The sequence below is a fragment of the Zalophus californianus genome, chromosome X (genome assembly GCF_009762305.2).
Source record: "Zalophus californianus isolate mZalCal1 chromosome X, mZalCal1.pri.v2, whole genome shotgun sequence".
Classification (NCBI taxonomy): Eukaryota; Metazoa; Chordata; class Mammalia; order Carnivora; family Otariidae; genus Zalophus; species Zalophus californianus.
In genome coordinates, this window is record NC_045612.1 from 83,913,122 (window position 1) to 83,935,341 (window position 22,220).

The 22,220-nt window shown below is 46.0% G+C and overlaps 1 protein-coding gene and 1 pseudogene across 11 annotated transcripts in view; one reads left to right on the plus strand and one right to left on the minus strand.

The window, feature by feature from the left end:
- FAM156B (family with sequence similarity 156 member B) overlaps positions 1 to 22,004 on the minus strand; it is a 43,390-nt gene extending 21,386 nt beyond the window's left edge. The window contains exons 1-4 of one of the 11 annotated variants that reach the window (XM_027608577.2): positions 21,703 to 21,878; positions 13,551 to 13,713; positions 13,198 to 13,294; positions 12,891 to 13,071 (exon numbers count right to left, since the gene is read on the minus strand). The gene's annotated coding sequence lies outside the window, so the exon portion shown is untranslated. The other 10 variants (XM_027608576.2, XM_027608578.2, XM_027608575.2 and 7 more) reach the window with 10 other exon arrangements.
- LOC118356542 lies at positions 6,445 to 7,408 on the plus strand (annotated as a pseudogene).
- Positions 22,005 to 22,220: the final 216 nt, after the last annotated feature.

The window sequence follows — 22,220 nt, forward strand, 5'->3', positions numbered from 1 at the left end:
TCCCGGGGTCCTGGGATCGGGCCCCGCGTCGGGCTCCCTGCTCGGTGGGGAAGCCTGCTTCTCCCTCTCCCTCTGCCTGCCGCTCCCCCTGCTTGTGCTCTCTCCCTCTCTCTCTGTCAAATAAATAAATAAAATCTTAAAAAAAAAAAAGAAAGAAAAATCAGGATCTATACAAAGAATTGAATAGGGCTGGGCATGGTAAATTTGTGGGTGAATAGGAATTTTTTCTCTTATATTTAATCTCCTTAAAGGAGAAGTATCTAAAGTAATAATAGTAACAATGTATTATGGGGTTTAAGACACTGGTAGAAATAAAATTCAAGGCCACCACGGCACCAAGGATGGAGAAAGGAAGTGGAGGTACAGTCGTATGATTCTTACAGTGTACATGAAGTGGTAGAGTATCATTTGAATGCATGCTGTGACAAGCACCAATATATACTGTAAACCCTAGAGCAACCATTTGAAAAGACCCTTTAAGGTGTATAACTAGTAAGCCAACAGTGGGGATAAAATGGAATAACAGCAAATGTTCAACTGATCCAAAATTATGGACAGAATAGGAGCATCTGAATAAAAAATACATACGATAGAAATATACAGCCAGCCAGATGGTACCTGTACATGTAAAGTGTTAACACGCTAAATGTACATTGCCTACACATCAATTAAAAGACCTAATTTGACACTTTAGATAAAAATAGCAAGACCCAACTATATACTGTCAAAAGAATCCCACTTTAAGTATAAATACATATATAAGTTAAGTGAGTGGAAAATGGTAATGCTATGGTCTGAAGGTGTCTCCTCCCAAACTCTCATGTTAAATATAACCCTCAAAGATGACAGTATTAGGAGGCTGGCCTTTTTGGGAGGCGTAAGTCCTCGGGCAGAGCCCTCATGAACGGGACAAGGGCCCTTATAAAAGAGGCTCCAGAGAGATCCAGGTCACACGACCACAAATCTGTGACCTAGAACAGGGCCTTCACTAGAGCCCAACCAAGCTGGCCCTTGATCTTGGCTCTCCAACCTCCACAACCGTGAGAAATAAGTTTGTGCATAAGCCACCTCGTCTGTGGTACTTTGTTCCTGCATCCCGACCACACTAAGGCACACCCAGCAAACGTGAATCAAATGAGTAGCCGGAGGGGCTAAATTAATATTGCACAAATACACTGCAGAACGAGGATTTTCACAAGGGAAAAGACAGATTTACGTAATAAAAGGGAGGTCTAGCCATCGAGAAGATATAAAAATCACAAACACGCATGCATTTTTAAAGCACAAGAGCTGAAAAGTAATAAAACTAAGAAGAAAAACAGACAAATCAGTTATAGCGAGAGCCTTCAGCATTCTCCTGCCCACAACTGACAGTACAAGTGGACAATACAATCAGACACCCTATGGAACAGCGGAGTATCACTATCCACAGACATGACCTAACGGATACTTACAGAAGGACAGTGGAATACACATTCTTCTGAAGTGCACATACAGAGTTCACCAAGACAGACCATGTGCTGTGCCATAAAGCAAACCTCAACTTCTAAAGGACCAAAATCATACAAACTAGGTTCTCTGACCACAAAGAATGAAAATAGAAATGGGTTGCAGCGAGGTACCTGGAAAACCACAAGATATTTTGAAATTAAATGACATTTCTAAATAACGCCGGGGATCAAAGAAGAAACCGCAAGAAGGTGAAAAGGAAAACACAGCATATCAAAATTTGCGAGGTGAATCTAAAACAACGCACTGAGGGAAATTTCTATCATTAAATACTTATATTAGAAAAGAATTGTCTCAAATCAATTATCTAAGCTGTCACCTTAAGAAATTAAAAAAGCAAAATCAATTTAAACCTAAGGCAAGTGGAAAAAGTATAACGGAGGTCTGAACAGAAATCAACTTAGTAGAAATCATAAAGTCGATACGAAGGAATCCATGAAACTAAGAACGGGTTCTCTGACAAGATCATTAAATCTAATAGGTTTAGCCAGAGTGATAAAAATGAATGAGGGCAGGGGCGCCTGGGTGGCTCGGCCGATTAAGAGTCTGCCTTTGGCTCAGGTCATGATCCCAGGGTCCAGATCGAGCCCCGTGTCGGGTTCCCTGCTCAGTGGGGAGCCTGCTTCTCTGTCTCCCTCTGCCACTCTCCCTGCTTGTGGCTCTGTCAAAGAAACAGACAAAATCTTTTAAAAAAAAATGAGGGCAGAGTGACACAGATGACTAATATCAGTATCGCCAGAGGGGACATCAAATACAGATCCTTCAGACATGAACTGGATAAGAAAATATTATTAAAAATATTATCCAAACAAAGATGAAATGGGAAAACTCCTTGAAAGACACTAGCTAGCAAACCTCAGTCAAGAAGTCGTTAACACGGGGGCGCCTGGGTGGCTCAGATGGTTGAGTGTCTGCCTTTGACTCAGGCCATGACCTCAGGGTTCTGGGATTGAGCCCCACGTCGGGCTCCCAGCTCAGCGGGGAGTCTGCTTCTCCCTCTCCCTCTGTTTCTCCCCCTGCTTGTGCCCTCTCTCTCTCAAATTAATAAATAAAATCTTTAAAAAAAAAAAAAAAGACATAGTTAACACGAATGGCCCTATACCTATCAAAGAGAATGAATTCAATAAATCAAACACAAAAAACCATTCCCTCACAAAAAACTCAAGGCTTAAGTGGCTTCATTGTTTAAATGCTATCAGGGGCGCCTGGGTGGCTCGGTCAGTTAGGCGGCTGCCTTCGGCTCGGGTTGTGATCCCAGGGTCCTGGGATCGAGTCCCACATGGGCTCCCTGCTCAGCAGGGAGCCTGCTTCTCCCTCTCCCTCTCCCTCTGCCTGCCCCTCTGCCTACTTGTGCTCTCTCTGTCAAATAAATAAGCAAAATCTATAAAAAAAAATAAATTCTATTAAACACAGATGGAAGAAATAATGCCAGTTTTGTACAAAATCTTCCAGGTAACTGAAGATGATGTTACACGTCCTAAAGCATGTTATAGAGCCAGCAACATCCTGACATCAAAGCAAGACAAAACGTTTTTAAGAATATAAATTACAGACTGTGAAAAAAAATAAAGGGAAATATCACTATAGAGTTCAGAGCCTAGAAGGGAGAGCCATACTGCTCAACATCAGTTACAGGAAGGGCTGTCCATTATAGACCCAACAGAAGACTAATCAACATGATAGAACCTCAATTCCAGGCCCCAACACGGCATCGCCTACAAGACAGCAACTACCCTTGCAACTCAGCCGATGAGAAACTGTCATCATTCTGAACTCCTGCTTTTTGTCCAATGGACTTTTGTTCAAAACAACCCCTTCCGACTTCCTCCTTCTCCATAAAATAACATTCCTCTCCTTTGTTGGACTTGCCTAGGATTTTGCCTTAGGTTGCTCGTTCCAATTTCTAATTCTCCGCTATTCCTGAACAGACCCATTTTTTTGCTGGTAAAATAACTGGCTGTTTTACTTTTAAGGCTAACAAGAGCAATGCAACTCATGAGCACAGATGCAGTAATCCAAAATAAAATATTAGCTGTTTGAAACCAGCAATATATACAAAAGATAAAATACCATAGTGAAATGGCATTTGCTCTACGGCTTCAAGATGGGTTGAGTGTTTGATAATCAATCACTCTAACTGACCATAATAACAGACTAAAAATATATGAGCATCTCGACAGATGCATAAAAAGCATCTGATAAAATGTACCTCATAAAAACTCCTAGCAAATCAGGAGTAGAGAGGGGTTTCCATCTTAGTCTCTTAGGGTGGATGTAACAAAACTACCATAGACTGGATGAGTTACAGAAACAAGAGAAATGTATTTCTTACACTTTCGGATGCCGGGAAGCCCAACATCAAGGTGCCAGCAGATTCGGCATCAGGGGAGGCCCTGCGTCCTGCCACACAGACTGCTGACTTCTTCTCCTCACACGGCAGGGGGGCCGAGGGAGCTCTCGGGGGTCTCTTTTATAAGGGTGCTAATGCCGTTCGTGTGGGCTCCATGCTCATGACCTGATCATCTCCCAAAGGCCCCACCTCCAATTACCATCATACCGGAGAAAGGCTTCACTATGAATGTTGGGGAGATGGCAATATTCATTCCGTCTATGGCAACATCCTTAAACGGATAATTGGCACCTACCAAAAGATCGAAAGCTAATGTAATCGTGAATCGTCAAGGTCTGAATGCTTCCCTTCCAAGACAGCGAACACGGCAAGCATGTGTACTTTTGCCACTTCTAGTCAATAGTTTACTGGCTGTTCTAGCCAATAAAAAAGTCAAGAAGAAAGAAAGAAGTAACACAGTCATTATTCACAGGCAAAACCTGAATCCATAAAAAGAATCCACAGAAAAGTTACTTGAATTAAGAGGCCAGTTTAGCAAAGTAACAAGATACAAAATCAGTATGCAAAAGTCAATTGTTTGTATATACCGGCCATAAACAATCAAAAACGGACATTGTAAAAAGCAACACTACATAGTATACTACTAAAAAACAGGAAAAGGGAAGTGTGCCACCATCGTCCCCACTCCCCAACTACAGAATTGTGGCTCAGAGGTTTTGAAGCAGAGAGCTCCTCTCAGAGGAATGAATTCCATCTGCAATGGAGTGTTTTGAAGGTTAGGCCTAGGGGCACTTTCAAAACAGTGGAGGCCGTGGGGTAAAAGGCAACCCCGGAGGAGACTGGTGGAATTCCTGGACATAGAGGATCAACTGTAGGCTGGCTGGATTACCTGACACAATCAGGGAGAAGAGACAGCTGGAAGGAGCCTGCCTAGGGTCGGAACAAAATCCCAGACACTAACCTTGACAGCTGGCCCTTCAAAGGAGTGGGGATTTCAGGTTCAGGTTCAGATTATGAAGCAATATAGCCAGGGCACTGTTGAAAACAGTAGAAGCAGCCCCCAGTTAGCGGACCTGGACAGCTGGGTTTGGTCAGGGAAAGAGACAATCAAAGACAGCCCTGCCCAAACCAGTCACCCCAAGGTGACAGTGGGCATACCCGTGTCGGCTCTCCCTGAGGAGTCAAATCTGAAGCATAACACAGCTAGGATGGGGGGCGAGGCTAGGGGGACAGTAAGGAGTGAAAACAGACTCTAAATAAACCAGCCAGACACTAAACAACTAAACAAGCTAACAGCAATAACAAATCCAGGAAGGGGTGTGACGGTCCAGTACCCAGAACTGCTATAATATTTTAGACGGCGATTGTCAGGTTTCCAGACAAGAAAGAAAACTTAGGATACATGCAAAGAAACAGGGAAGTATGAATAAGCGAGCAACAGAAACTGCCTGTGGTTGCAACCAGATGTCAGATTTGACAAGGAATTCAAAGTTGCTGTTATAAATAGGTCCAGAGAACAAAAGGAAACCGCAATCAAAGAAGTAAAGGAAGGTATGATGAAAATGTCACATCAAATAGAGAATAACAATAAAGAGAGAACAATTATCAAAAAGAACCAAATAGAAGTTCTGGAGTCAAAGAGTGCAATAACTGAAGTCAAAAATTCACTCAAGGAGAGCAACAGTTGTTGAACTACCAGAGAAAGATTTAGCCATCTTGAAGACAGGCATATAGAGATTACAGAATCTGGAGAAAGAGAGGAAGACAAATGAGGAAAATAAACTGAGCTGCACAGGAATGTGGGACACTCTTAGGAACGCCCACAGAGAGGATGAGAATCCCACAACACAGACAGAAAGGAGCAGAAAAAATATTCAAAAGGAAACTGCCTGAAAGAAACTAAAGGAACTCCAGACAGGAGAAACGAGAAGAGATTCAGACATATCATAGGAAAAACGCTGAAAGCCGAAGGCAAGGAGAAACTCTTGAAAACAACAAGAGAAAATGACCCCTCACTTATGGGGGCAATCCAATCAGATTAACAGCAGACTTCTCAGCAGAAACAATGGAGGCCAGAAGGAAGTGGGATAATCATTCAAAAGGCTCAACAACCAAGAATCTCATATCCCGTAAACTCTTTAAAAATGAAAGCAACACTACTGAATTTGTTCCTTAGTTCTAACGGTTGTTTTGGTCTGGTTTGGTCTTTGTCAGAGTCTTCAGGGTTTTCTACGGATAAGAGCATGTCGTCCGAACCTGGTGGGCATGATGGCTAAGTAAAATAAAGCAGACACAGAAAGACAAACACTGCGTGATCTCAGTTATACATGCAATCTAAAACAGACTCTTAGAAGCAGAGTGCAGAACAATGGTTGCCAGGGGTTGGGGCAGGGGTAAGTGGGGAGGTGATGGTCAAAGGTCCAAAGTTCTAATTATGCCAGAAAAACAGGTTCTGGAGATCTACTCTACAGCACAGTGCCTTTAGCTGATGATACCGTGTTGTAGACTTAAAATCGCTAAGAGATGATCTTATGTTAAGTGTCCTTACCACTAATGATGATAATATAGTAACAACCACACCAACAAAAACAAACGGGGCTAGACGCCCGGAGCCAGCGCGGTGAGGACCATGTTGCTTCCGAACATCCTGCTCACCGGTACACCAGGGGTTGGAAAAACCATGCTAGGCAAAGAACTTGCATCAAGATCAGGACTGAAATACATTAATATGGGTGATTTAGCTCGAGAAGTCTGATCAACGGATATCGTGGAGTCTGGCAAGATGGCTTCTCCCAAGAGCATGCCGAAAGATGCACAGATGATGGCACAAATCCTGAAGGATATGGGGATTACAGAGTATGAGCCAAGAGTTATAAATCAGATGTTGGAGTTTGCCTTCCGAAATGTGACCACAATTCTAGATGATGCAAAAATTTATTCCAGCCATGCTAAGAAAGCCACTGTTGATGCAGATGATGTGCGACTGGCCATCCAGTGTCGTGCTGATCAGTCTTTTACCTCTCCTCCCCCAAGAGATTTTTTATTAGATATTGCAAGGCAAAGAAATCAAACTCCTTTGCCATTAATCAAGCCATATTCAGGCCCCAGGTTGCCACCTGATAGATACTGCTTGACTGCTCCAAACTATAGACTTAAATCTTTACCAAAAAAGGCATCTACTTCTGCGGGAAGAATAACAGTTCCACGGTTAGGTGTTGGTTCAGTTACTAGCAGACCAAGTACTCCCACACTTGGCACACCAACCCCACAAAACCATGTCTGTGTCAACTAAAGTAGGGACTCCAATGTCCCTCACAGGGCAAAGGTTTACAGTACAGGTGCCCACTTCACAGTCCCCAACTGTAAAAGCACCAATTCCTGCAACATCCGCAGTTCAGAATGTTCTGATTAATCCATCATTAATTGGGTCTAAAAACATTCTTATTACCACTAACATGGTGTCATCAGAAAATACTGCCAATGAATCATCAAATGCGTTGAAAACGAGAAGATGATGATGATGACGATGATGACTATGACAATTTGTAATCTAGCCTTGATGCTTGTAACATGTACACTTGGTCTTGAAACCATTGTACTGAGATTAAACATGCATGCTGGGTATTTTCAAGTTGTGTTGTAGAAAACTTAACTGGCATTTAATGAGTAAATATGGTTATCCTTTCCAAAAAGAACAACAACAACAAAAAAACAAATGGGGTGGCAGGAAACTGTGGGAGGTGATGGCTACATCTACGTCCCTGATGGCAGTGATGGCAGATATCTGCATACATACTCGTCAAGTGGTACACATGAAATACATGCAGCTCTACCTATCAATCATACCTCCATAAAATGCACCTCTTTGGCACCACTAATCACGGGGGTAATTTTTATGTTTCTGTGTATGATGGTTAGATGAACTATTCTCTTCTGATTTGGCATAAACGCCACGAAAACACGGAAGTGTCTTTATTCATTCTATCCCCCAGGCACCCAACACAGTGTCTAGATAGTGGTTGGGAACTTGGTGAATCACAGTTAAATGAATGGAGTCTCCCCGTGTTCACACACACACACACACACACACACACACACACACACACACACACGGTCAATCACAGTTAAATGAATGGAGTCTCCCCGTGTTCACACACACACACACACACACACACACACACACACACGGTCGCCATCATACTCATGCAGATCAGTGAGCAGTGCCTGGGCACACACCCTGACCTGGATTAGGAGGTGGAGGAGCACCAGCAGTTTTGCTGGATGGTGGCTCTGAGCTTCTGTAAGGTGAAGTAGCATGACTGTCAGCGGGGCTAAGAAGCTTTCCGAGTCTAAGGTCAAGGCTGAGACCTTTGTGCCTTCACACACTCAGTGTCCCCTTGTTACCGCCAATGGTGGGTCCTCAGACTGCTCATCACCACGCTCAGTAATTCCCTCCCAGACCTCGGGCCAGGGCGCTCTCTCCCCACAATAATGGAGCACGCTACTCTCTTAGCAGAAAAGCAAGGCCAGAAAATAGGTTTTTTGCCGTTCGTCCCCTCCTGACGTGTTTTCTCACCTTTTATTCACTTCCATGGTTCTCCTTTGAGTCTCCCAACCCAACCTGCTAATTCCCAACCAGTGACTACAACACCTGTGCATGCGCCTCACTGGCGATGTAGGCGTCTATTGGAGGAGAGCTGGATCTAACTACTGGACGATGTATTTTCTTTCTGCTTTCTCATCTGAATCTGTAAGCTTCCAGACGTCAAGAAAACTACTCCAGCTGGCCCACAAAAGGAGAATGCTTCAGGTGAGGATGCCACTCTCATGCACAGCGTGGTGCAAAGCAGTGCTGCCTCATAAGAACCACACGCTGCCCCGCTGCACCGCAGGGGCCAAAAGAGAATGAAAGCCTAAGAAATCTTAGTGCAGATCCCTCATCTCAACGGCACAACCGTCTCCTCTCAGGGACATGCAAGCTGTTGTCTGGTTTGGTTTGGTTTCAGCCTGCATCCTCTGGGGCGATTTCATAGCACTTGCAGACTTAGCTAACCTTCCATCCAAAGCTCTCTGCTTCCCCCGCTGCTCCTCTCTACTGTACCACATCGCTCCTCTCTGCATTAAATGCCCAGACTGGGTTTTCACCTGGCAAGGGTATCAAAGCTGGAGTCTTCATAAAAACGACTTGAAACTCGTACCAGAGACACTGGCTGTGCAATAAGAATGAAGATACAGCAAATCAAACAGTGAACAAAATGTTATTTGCAAATTATCTAGCATCTCACACTTAGGGTAAATGACTTAATGTGGTGTACTCTCTTCCAGGCTTCACGCTATGCATTTTTTAAATTATGAGATTGGAGTGGGGAGGTCATCTACACTCTTTCATCTGCTGTTTTGTTTCCTAACGTTATACCATAAACTACTGTCCATCATGATAATGACGATGAGGATACTGATGCTGACGTCCACATGTACAGACCTTGATATGAACCAGACGCCCACTTAGTGATGTGCCTAGAGTGACTTGTCACCCCACAGGGTCTCATGCACTGAAGAGACATCATGTTCAATCCATACCCAGATCCAGTGTAATCAGATTAAGTTGCTGCACACGTTCACCTGTCTTTTGAGCCAGAGGACACCGGACACGGAGGTGCACTGCAGTTTAGGGCCAAATCCCACGTCTCTTTATGTTTCTCTCTGACCTGGGTACCACCACCCTGACTCTGCCCTTGCTGGCTAGGTGGCTTTGGGTAAGTTACTTCCCCTCTTAACCTCCACGTGTCTCAGTTTCCTGGTCTGTAAACAGGGCATGTCAACCTTAAAAATACTTACCTCCCAGTGTTGCAGTGACTAGTCAATGACTTAAAAAAAAATTCTATCTGTAGGGAAAGAGCTAAAAACAATGCCAGGCCTATAGTAAGCCTCCTGACATGTGAGCTTCTATTCCTATGTCTCTTTACTTCTGCTTTCTGCTTGCGCCCCTCATCCTCCCCTCCTGTTTGCCACGACTTCTCTCTTCCTGCCCCCAGTATACCTTCACCTCGCCCTCTCCCTTTCCCTCCCCACCGCCCCTTTCCTCAGACTCTCCAAAAACACCGTTTACCATCTCCTCATGATGGAGCTCAGAACATATTAATACATCGGCCTTTTGTTCAATCAATAATGAATATTAGTGGAAGAGAAAAATCCACACGATAAAACAGGCCACGTGAGAACTCCATGAGAAATAAAGTCTTACCGATGACAATTTGACCTAGTAACCGTTTCATAGCGTTCCCAGATTCACCCGTGACCGTCTGATGCAGGAGAAGTGGATTCAGTAGAACTAAGAGCAAGAAAAGGAGCCACGTGATGAGGTTCTTTGGCCTTTAAATTTCACTCTTTGACATGATCATGCAAATTCACCGACTCGTGTTCTATCCTTATCCAGTGACCACTTACTTTTCCAACCATCGTACAAGACGTACAAACGGGTCATTTGGTCTAATTTCCTAGAGAAGTTTCCACTCGGACTTCATAATCACCCATAAGGAGAGCTGAATACTCCCTATGCTGAGAAACATACGCCCTCCCCTGTGCCCCCGCCCCCAACTCGATTCTGGAGTCCCTGAGGAGCTGGCGTGATCGTGCCAAGTCCCTCCAGTGAGTCAGAGGTAGCCTCAACACCATCTGTCCGGAACACACTTCAGGGAGATGTGGGAAGGACAACAGGAACAGCAGCTAGAAATGACTGACAGCTCTCCACATGCCAGGCGCTGTCCTGACAACTTTCCTTGTCTTAACATAGAAGGTGCTCTAAACGGCCCCAAGCAGCAGCTACATTTACCACTAACTAGCGTTTCCATGTTGCTACAGGAAACGAGGTTCACGGACGTTAGGGAACGTGCTCAGTGTCGCCCAGCTGTAAGCGGTGGAGGCACAGGTCTGAAGGCGCTGTGGAAAACTCACCCTGCTGTGTATTTGTTCAATCAATGGTAAGCTCCAATGGCCACTGCAAAATATTTAGAATAACGGCTAACCCAGACCAGACTGGTTTCATAGCATGGAACCGCGCAGGAAACAGAAATGTGATTTCAACAGCAATCACGTAGATGGAAGCTCGACAGGATTGGATTCAGGAGACTTTCTGCAAACAGTACTCTCAGAGCCTCCTTAGAACAGCAGACAGCACATCAGTCTCCTAGCCAAAGGCATTGGGTTTGTGCACCAGAGAAGGCACCAAAGTGGTGTCGCTTCCGCACCCTCACAGTGGAGAGAGAAGCCTGGCGGCAGGAAAAACAGGACCATTCCCCTGCTCCAGTAGTTCCCAGACAAGCTGTCCACATGAGTCAGAACCCAGGAACTTTGAAAAAATGCACATGCTGGGGCGCCTGGGTGGCTCAGATGGTTAAGCGTCTGCCTTCAGCTCAAGTCATGATCCCAGGATCCTGGGATCGGGCCCCACATCGGGCTCCTGGCTCAGCGGGGAGTCTGCTTCTCCCTCTCCCTCTGTCTCTCCCCCTGCTCATGCTCTCTATCTCTGTCTCAAATGAATAAATAAAATCTTTTTAAACAAATGCACACACTCTGATCCACACCCAGTGAATCTCATTTAGTGAGGCCACAACGGTGCCCTAGACTGTGATTTTTAACTCTGCCTAGGAAACACTCAAGAACTTTATTAAGCCCCTTTGGGAGCGAGCCTGTCTCCAAGGTAGTGACTTTCTTGACAGACACGCACATGAGAAGACCAGCCTGAAAGCAGGCAAGAAGACGGGACATAATGAACACGGCATGAGAGGCAAAGCAAGGGCAGGGCAGTGCATTTTCTGAGAAGACATCATGACCCCGCTGGCCTTTCTTCCTGAAGGCTTCTGTCTATCTCAAAACCCTGTTCTTTGGGGTGCCTGGGTGGCTCAGTCATTGGGTGTCTGCCTTTGGCTCAGGTCATGATCCCAGGATCCTGGGATCGAGCCCCGCATCAGGCTCCCTGCTCGGCGGGAGGCCTGCTTCTCCGTCTCCCACTCCCCCTGCTTGTGTTCCCTCTCTCGCTGTGTCTCTCTCTGTCAGATAAATAAAATAAATCTTAAGAAAACAAAAAACAAAAAACAAAAAACCATTTTCTTCAAGGCCAGTGGATGGGGATGGTGACAGGAGATGACATTTAGATCCCACGATGGCATGGGCTTTTCTCAAGGACCATGTAACCCATATGATGTGAGGTTACGCGATCTATTATCCCCACCTCCTCTCAGCCTTCGGCTCATTCTCGCACCCACACTCCATTCCACATCAGCCAGGAGCAACCAGAACTTGGGGCCAATGTCTTCCCTTCCCCTGCCAGAAACCTGCCCCTGACCTTAGAAGATCGTCTCCCTCTTCTTCTTGTAGCTGTCCGTCTGTGATCTCATCTGCTGGCCCAAACAGGACAGTAGCTTCAAGCCCAAGCCCAAGCCCTAGCCCTAGCCCAGCCCCCACGCCCCCACCCCCACCCCCCGCCCCGCTGTCCGCACGTGGAAGGGCTTCTCATCAATGAAGAGAAGCCCAGGTCCAGGAGCTAAGAGCCATGACTACCACAAAACCATCCTGGGCACTGCCATCCCATGGCAGTGGTGACCCCTGAAACAAAGCTTTACCTCACACCCTAGCTGTCCCAGAAACATTTTCTCATCACAGTAAGCAGACAGAAGAGGAAGGTGCCCGGAATCCTTCCTGGGGGGTACTGTGCCCTACTCCACGCTGCCACACTATTTCCTCTGACCAAATGCAGGCAAGGACCACAACATTCCTGTCCTTCGGTTGTGAATACGAGGCTTTGGGGGGAGGGTACCTGCATAATAATACTTAATATTTAAACCAAAATACTGGCACATTTTGAAAAGTTCAGAGGGCAATTTTGATTGTTGAAATGATGAAAGGGAGGTCCCGGCATTTAGGAAGGGAAAGTTGCAGGGATGCAAACCTTTTTTGCAGAGACTTCAGTACACTGGATTTTCCATGAATGTAACTTCCCTGTAAACTGAGGGAAACTGGCATGTTGTTTTACCTGGAAAGGTACCAATAACCCTTGACCGTTTTGGAAAACACATCAGCGAAAGCCATTCCCTTCCTGGCTTTGAGTCTGCGACCACATGCCAGTTATCACTCGGTAGCTGCAGCTGTGCATGGAGGAGACAGGAGGAGGGGAACCCAAGTGTACGGACCAGATGCAGCTTCTGCAGGATATGCTGGGAAAGGACGGGAAGAATTCAGTGGGAGACGTTCATCGTGTGATCTGCCAGGAGTGGCCGAACGAAACCAGCTTAACCACTGCCACTTTGCTTCCACGTCTGTCTCCCTCACCAGACTCTTACCTCCTTCTTGGAAGGTTGGACACACACCCAGTTCATCGTGGTGTCCTCAGACCGGAGGCCCCGACACTTAGCAGAAGGCCAGTCCACACCTGTGGAACTGAAGGAAACCGGGAATGGCTGGACCCCGCGTCAAAATGACGAACCACACGACAGAACCATGTCCAGACTGAAGCACGTCAGGCTGCGGAGGGCAGGACGCAAGTGCCACAGGCCTGTCTTAGGACCCCTGCAGCAGGGTCCCAGCAGCCTGCGGTACTCATCTCCCATTACATCCCTCAGGGGTCCCAGATTTGACCAGTTAAAACAATTCTCACCAACCATAAAAGTCTAACGTAGTAAAAGAGATAACTTACTGCTTAAGTGTTTGTCTGAACCTTGTTTTTAGCACAAATTCAGGCACAGCACACTCTGGTCGGGAAGCAGAAGCAGACCTGAAATCTTCCAGGCTGAGGCAGCGGCAGGCTAGGCAGAGCGCGCACACACGAAGTGTAATCGCAGAGGGCACATGTGACACTCCTGAAACAGAGTTTACAAGTGTTAGGGAGCCCAGAGCTGGACACACACGAATCAGGCAATACAGCTCACCAGGGCCTCGCTGTGGCCTCCCACCAAGGGATCTTCCCCTCCAGGACTCCCCGTCTGAGCCCTTGCTTTCAGAGGGCTGCCTGGAGGCAGTCAGTTCCAAAAGTATGGTCTGTCCACACACCAGTTCACCTCCTTCCGAGGGAGGAGGTCACGTGGAAGTGCTGCGCCGGCAAAGCCCAAGAGCTGGGGCCACGCCTGCTGTCCCACAGTCCCAGCTCTGGCAGGTGTGGCTGCAGGCTCAGCAGCCAGTTTGCATCCAAGTGCTCACAGCCACTTGGAAAGACTGCACTGTGAGTATTTCTTCAAAACAAAATAGACAGGGGGCGCCTGGGTGGCTCAGTGGGTGAAGCGTCTGCCTTTGGCTCAGGTCGTGATCCCAGGGTCCTGGGATGGAGCCCCGCATCTCCCTCTCCCTCTGCTGCTCCCCCTGCTTGTGCTCTCTCTCTGTCAAATAAATACATTTAATCTTAAAAAAAAAAAAAAAACAGTTTCCAGGAACAGTTTGGACACACAGAGGTCATTAATGTCTTTGCTTCCTCCCTCTGCCTCTCCCCAGGTGCCAGGTTTGCGTTTTCTCCACTGTTACAAAATCAGTGTGTACGATTCTGAAATTGAACTTTCACATTTCTTTACTTATCCCCTCCTCTCCTCTAAACCTTCTGTATGGAGGGCCTGTTCTCAAAAGGGACAAAAGCGTTTGCATAGGAAAAACCTACTGCATAACGACAAAGACTCGTGATCATTAGGAACTGTCAGGATGAAATCCTGAATTTTCAACATTTTCAAAACGGGTTTACATCACCTCCTGCCCCTTTTGTCTCTCTCATTCATGCAGCGACCAGGCTAGGAAAGGTCGTTCCCTTGCTGGGCGCAGCTGCATTGAACAGCGGCCCTGCCTCACATCTTGAATCAATTTTCTCAATGCATCCAGGCACCAACAGCCACAATGTTCGAAGCCATTTTGAAATCCTCCCTTTTCCCCTCTCACTGAAAGTTTATGGAAACTGCTAGCAGTAAACTGACACTTACCGGTGACCACACAGGGACCAGGGGGCTTCCTGGTTGGAATGGGGGGAGGGCCAGCCACAGAAGCAGTAAGCAAGGTGAGGAAAAGGCTGGAGTGCTTTTCCCCCCACGCCGTCTTTGCCTCTAGTTTACAGAAAGCTTTTTCCGGCTCAGGGAACTGATTAAATTTGTTTCCTCCCACTTGGGAGGAGAGAGCAAGTTAAACTTTCAACACTTTTGGCTGACCCAAAGCTCACCTTTGGGAAGGTCTGTATCCTCTTCCCTGGCCCTGAGAAAATCAAGCCCCAAGTCATAAGGTGGCTACAACAGTTCAGCTGCTGTTTCATACCGTGGGTATATCCACAGTCACTGGGCACAAACGGTTCATCATCTCTACCGCATCAGCCTTCCCTTACTCAGAGAAGCCTTTCAGCACATTTTAGTGAGGCAGGGTCTTCTCGCTAGTGAGTCCCACGGCTACCACCGCTGTTTCCGATGTCCCAAGACCACCCTTGGTTTTGCTGAATCCCCAGGAGGGCCCAAAGGACTCAGCCCACAGTCATCCTCCGGGCTAAGATTTATTACAGCAGAAGGATACAAAGCAAAATTACTCAGGGGAAAAGGTCCCCTGGGTAACATCTGGAGGAAACCAGTGCAAGCTTCCAAGAGTCCTTTCCCAGTACAGTCATGCTATTTGTACCTCCAGCCACAAATCATGGTAAGTCACACGAAACGCTGTCTACCAGGGAAGCTCATGGCTAACACTGTGTCTGAGGTTTGTTTTGGGGGCTGGACACAGAGACACACTCTGCCTAGCACGTACAGAGATTTCAGATTTCCAGAAGGAAAGCAGGTGTTTAGCATGAAACATATTGTTTGGACAGTTTAGGAAGAGTAAAGCATCCTGCTCGGGTAGGGAATGGTGGGAAGCCTCCCAAAATTCAAGTTCCCGGATGCAAGGTAAGGGCCAGCATGCTGATCTCTGCAAGGATAGTGGTTTCAGGCCTGCTATGTTAACTCTTCTCTGCACAACACCCAACAACAACAGTGCTTCAAGATACATCACCAAGTCAGACAGAAGGGAAGGATAAATGAACAAATCTACAAATGGTAGCTGCAGAGTTCAACAGATGCAGAAGGTGTGCAGAAAGAACAGGAGAAAATCAGCAATATGTGGATGAACTGAACAACACCGTGAACTACCTGGACGTAAGCGACAAGTGCAGAACCCTTCCCACAGCAGTGGCAGAATATATTCTTTTCAAGGGCATATGGGAGTTTCACCAAGGTACCCTGCATCCTGGGTCTTAAAACAAATATTACAAGTTTTTTTTTTTTTTGAAGATTTTATTTATTTATTTGACAGAGAGAAACACAGCGGGAGAGGGAACACAAGCAGGGGGAGTGGGAGAGGGAGAAGCAGGCTTCCCGCCGAGCAGGGAGCCCGATGCGGGGCTCGATCCCAGGACCCTGGGATCATGACCTGAGCCGAAGGCCAAATATTACAAGTTATAAAATAGTTGAAATCATACGGAGAATGCTGCCTGAGCAAAAGAGAAAAACTACGAATATGTAAGAAAAAGTGGAGAGGAAAATCTCCAAACACAAGGAAATTATACCATACGCTTCTAAATAATCCATGGGGCGTGCAAAGGGCAAGTCTCAAGGGAAATTAGAAAATATTCTGGATACTAACCCTTTATCAGATGAACTGAATGGAAATGAAAATACAAGATATCCAAATTTGCAGGATGCAGCTACAGCAGCGTTGGGCAGTAAATGTACAGCATCAAATGTTTGCATTAGAAAAGAATCAAGGACCCAAATCAATAATGAAAGCTTCCCCCTTAAGAAAGTAGAAAAAGAAAATAAAAATAAACTCAAAGCAAGTAAATACGGGAAACAGACATTAGAACAGTTATCAGGAAAAGAATAATCATTGAAACCAAAAGCTGGTTCTTTGAAAAGGTCAATAAAATTCATAAGTTTCTATCCAGACTGACACAGAAAGAAAGGAAAGATACAACACTATGAGGAAAGAAATAGGTTACAGACTCTACAGTGAAAAGATTCTAACAAATAACTCTACGTACCTACATTCGGCAACTTAGATGAAACAATCAATTGCTTGAAAGAGACCAACTATTAAAATTCAACCAAAGAAAAAAAAAACCACCCAGATTATCTGAAAAACATACATCTTATTTAAAAATTTTTATCTTTTAAAAACTTTCAGGAAAGAAATCTCCAGGCCCTGACGGTTTCTCTGGAAAATCCTACCACACGTTTAAGAAACAACAACAATTCTATACAACCCCTTCAAGTAAACAGAAGACAGGGAATGTTTCTTGAATCATTTTATCAGATCACCATTACCCCGATACCAAAATCAAAGACAGTACTAGCAAATAAAATTCAATAATATATCAAAGGAATAATACAGCATGACCCAGTTGGGTTTATCCTGGAAAAGCAAAGGCAGTGCAGTATTCAAAAATCAATGAATAGGGGCGCCTGGGTGGCTCAGTTGGTTAAGTGCCCCACTCTTGGTTTTGGCTCAGGTCATGATCTCAGGGTCTTAGGATCGAGCCTTGCCTTGGGCTCCATGCTCAGCAGGGAGTCTGCCTGTCCCTCTCCCCCTGCTCCTTCCCCCCACCCCACTCCCGTGCACTCTCGCTCTCTCCAAAAATAAGTAAATAAATCTTTTTAAAAGTCAATTAATAAATCAATTATATTAGCGTATCAAAGAAAAAAACACATGACCATATCAATTCATGCAGAGAAAGCATTTGACAAAATTCAACAGCCATTCATGATAGAACCATTCCACAAACCAGGAACAGAAGGGAGTTTTCTTAACCTGGATTTAAAACATCTTACAAAAATACCTACACCTCCCATCCTACTTAATGGAGAAAGACTACATGTTTTCTCCCTAAGACCAGGAATGAGGCTAGGATATCCACTCTCCCCTCTGTTATTCAATATTTGCTGGAAGTCCTAGCCATTCCAGAAAGGAAAGAAAAAAGAAAGATCAGGAAGGAGGAGATAAAACTGTTCCAATTCACAGATGACATGATTATGTACATAGATAATCCCATGATATTAAACAAAAAACCTCCTAGAACTAGTAAGTGCATTCAACGTTGTTGCAGCATACAAGCTCAACACAAAAAGTCAAGCAAATTTCTACATGCTAGCAATGAACAATTACCTAACAAAACAAAAAGCAGAAATCACTGGCACATATCACTTAAAATAGCTTCCCCCCTCAAATCTAGCAAAACATACACAGGACCCGTATGCCCTCAACTACAAAAGGCGGAGGAAAGAAGTATAAGAAGGCCTGAATAAATGGAGACACATACTGTGTTCATGGGTTGGTAAAGTCAGTACAATTTAGATGTCAACAGGTCCCAAAGGGATCCATCATATTAATACAATTCCAATCAAAAATCCCAGTAGGACTTTTTTGGAAATATACACTGATTACGAAGTTTAGGCAGAAAGGCAAAGGAAGCAGAATAGTCAAATAATTTTGAAAAAGAAAAAGGAAATTGGAGGAGTAACACCGATTTTATGATTCACTATGCAGCAACAGCCAAGATATGGAAACAACATCAGTGTCCATGGAGGGATCAATGGATCATGAAAATGTGCTATAGATACACGATGGAATATTATTTGGGCATAAAAAAGAAGAAAATCCTGCCTTTTGCAACTGCATGGATGGACCCTGAAGGCTTTATACTGAGATAAGTCAGACAGAGAAAGATAAATACCTTATGGTGTCACATATGTGGAAATTTAAAAAGCAAACTCATAGAAATAGAGATGAGAATGGTGTCTGCCAGAGGTTGGGGGGAAACGTTGGTCTTCGGCACAAAATTCCAGCCAGAAGATGAATAAGTTATGGGGATCTAATGTATATAGACAGCATGGTGACTATCATTCACAATACTGTATTAGATATGGAAAGTTAAGAGAGTAGATCTTACATGTTATCACCACAAAAAAAAGAAATGGTCATTATGTGAAAGAACAGAGTGTTAACTAACTTTACGTAGTAAATATTTCACAGTGTATACATGTATCACGTCATCACCTTGTATACCTTACGTTTACTTATGTTATATATCAACAGTATCTCAATAAAGCTGAAAAAACAAAATTATCGCCAGTATGTTCCAGTGGGAGCCCCTTTGAGCAATTTTGTGTGTCCTTCTGACAGCAGCCAATCCTTCCTTGACCTGTCCCTTATAACTGGTACCACAAGTTGAGCCAGGTTCATTTCTCCTTTCCCTCTGCCATCCCAACACAAACGCGTATGAACATCTGTATCTATCAGTCTCTGCATATATGCACACATACATACCGAAAAGCATGAGTTCACATGGAGACCTCCAATCCCAATGTAACACCTCAGAATTTGTTTTCTTCCCTTCTGTATTTGAAACTCCCTTTTCCGAAAGTGAGAGTCATGTCTCCCAGTATCTTTTTACACATTTACTGAGTTGATGAATCCCACTGTATATAAGCCACCCCTCCTGCACGACAGAGGCCCACCCTCACATGCTCTGCTGAACCACTCCCTGACCTCGACCTCCATACACCACTCGAGTTAGAATCCTTGAGCCAGTTAGCCTTCTCCCCATCCAATCCCCGGGGACATCCTCCTCACCACCTTGGGCTCTGTCCCCAGTGCAGCCTGCTCCTATGTATGGATGCCCTTGTCACTGTGCCTGGGCTCTGACTCCTCAAGTATGGGATGCCCCTACACACACACACACTTGCCTTGCTCTGTAGCACCGAATGGCTTTAGCGCTGAACTGCTCAGGCACAGAAGAGAAGAGAAGGGAAAGAAAGGGGAGGGGAAGAGGTGAATATATCTCAGTACCATCAGTTAATTAAGGTGAACTGGGCCAAATCTGGGCAATATCATGAAGCCAGTGCTTTTGTTTCCCCTCACTGCTCTCCAGCTTCCTCTTCCTGCCTCTCTTCTCTAACCCTGTTCTTTCTCAGTCCTGACCTCCATCAAGTGTAGAAAGGTAATGAGGGTCATGATTCCCGTACGATCATTTACATCAGCTGGCTGGCTGACATCCAGGGTGGACGGCATCCACCCTGCGGCTCTGACACTCAAGCCCTCTGTCTCTCGTGGCGGAGCACAAGGTTTCCCCCTCTTTTAGCAATTTCAGGTGTAAGCAGGAGAGCAGATTCCGTGCGCTTCTCGGAGCCTTGGGTCCTCTGTCTGTAAAATGGGGATGAAGACCACCTCCCTCACAGGTTGTGGGAGAAACAGACACAGCAACACCAGACACCTTTCAATGAGCTCTATGTGTCAAACCCAGCGATGAGGGCTTTGGCCAGCATCACAGGACTCCTTGATATCCAGGAACGCACCCAGTGGATTTCCCCTCAGCACTGTTGCACCTGCTGTACCTTCTGCCTGCAATGTTCTAACAATGCAGGTGGTTCCCCGGCCTGCTCCTTCACTTCCTCAGGCCTCTGCTCAGTCATTACCGTCTGAGGGAGTCCTTCCCTCATCACCCTGAATAAATAACAACATGCTCCGCACATACTCTTTCCTCTAACCGCCTTATCTTTCTATGTAGCACTTGCCACCCTCTGATAGTCAACATATATTCACTGGCTAACTCTATGAAATGCGAGACTTTGTCAGTTTTGTCCTGTGTTGTATTCCAACTCCTAGAAAAGTACTCAGGCACACAGCAGGTGATCAGAAAATTCTTGGGGAAGGACGGCTGGGAGTCAGGACCCTGACACACACTTCTAAGTTGCACAGGTACCCTCCAAGACAGGCACTGGCCCCATTTTATTGATTGTGATCCATATTTAGGCTTCAGGAGACAGGTGACTTGCCCAATGACACAAGCAGGATTTGGGGCTCTGGGCTTTGGAATCATATCTGCCACGTTCCAAAACCCTCGCTTCCTGGACAGAGACCTCACAACCACAAAGGTCAAAGATTTTACTTCTGAGACACAGACCCCAAACAGCTCAGATACCCAGCGACAACAAAAACAGATCACTGAACACAACCTAAAAAAGATCCCCAAAATCTCTGCACAAAGAGCTCACAACTTGAGTCACAGACTCCCCAAAGCAACAGAGATCGTACACACGGAGACAACTCCCACACGTCAACAGACCAACGTCTTCCCTCTAAGGACACAAATTAAAAAATCTGCTCAGCTACGTCACATCCTAGAGAGCCTCGCAAACCATGCAGACACCTCCCAAGCCAATACAAAGACCTCCAAAAACAGAAAGACATTTAGGTTCAAACAACTCGGAAACATCACAGAACCTTCAGATAAAGCCCCCAGACAAATCAGAGAACCTACACCTTGGACACAGACTTCCAAGCAGCTCAGATCCTTTACACCTTAAGACAGTGCCCCCCACCCCAGGCAGCTGAGAGACATCACAACTTGAAACCCAGAATCACAAACAGCTCAGAGATCTCACACCCTAGGGTGCAGCTGCCAACATAGAGATCTCAAACTCAGGGACACCAATGCACAAAACGCTCAGAAAGTGCACCCCCAGATATACAGACACACAGCCTAAAACACCTTATCCCATGGCGTACACAATCCACTCAGACAGCATATCCCATTCACTCAACAATCCCCCAAAAGCCTCAGAAAGATCAAATGTACCCAAACTGCATCTGTACTGACCTATCTGTAGCGATACACATCCCCAAACTGCCTGACACACTTTACTTCCTAGGCAGGGACGCCAACCAAGCACACAGACCTCGTCCTGGACATTAATTGATTGCATCTGGAGGACTGACGGCACCGCGCCAGACGCGCCCAACTAGGCTTGTGACTGGGTTAGGGCTGAACAAGACTGAAAGAGCTCACGTGAAGACGGCACACTCACCGCGCGCGTCCGGCGCCAGACACTGGCTACCAGCCAGCTGTTGCGCCGAACCTCGCCACCGACTAGGGCAGCATCTTCAGCCCCTCGGGGCAGTCGGTCGGTGAGCAGTTCAACTCGGAGAAAAATTCTACACTCTGAAAGGCCACACACACGGACACACACAAACACCACACACACCCCTCACCCTGAGTTCCAGCTCTGCAAGCGTCTTGCCCGTCCCAGCCAGACGACCAATAGGAACTGGGTAGGCGAGGACGGAGGCGGGGACTAGGAGGTTTAATTCGGAGGCACCGTGCGCCCCGGAAGGGTTTACTCCGGCCATCTCACCGGAACCAATCGCTGCGTAGAAAGCCTCTGACCCCGCCCCCCACAGTGGAGAGCCAATCCCTCGCCCGGTTGTTGCTCAACTGGACGTGACCATGTAGAGACGGAGGGGTGGAATCGGCGAAGTGAAGGGAAGGCTGCGGCCTCCCACCGGGTGTCCACTCGGGCTCAGATGGGCCAGGAGAATGGAGTGG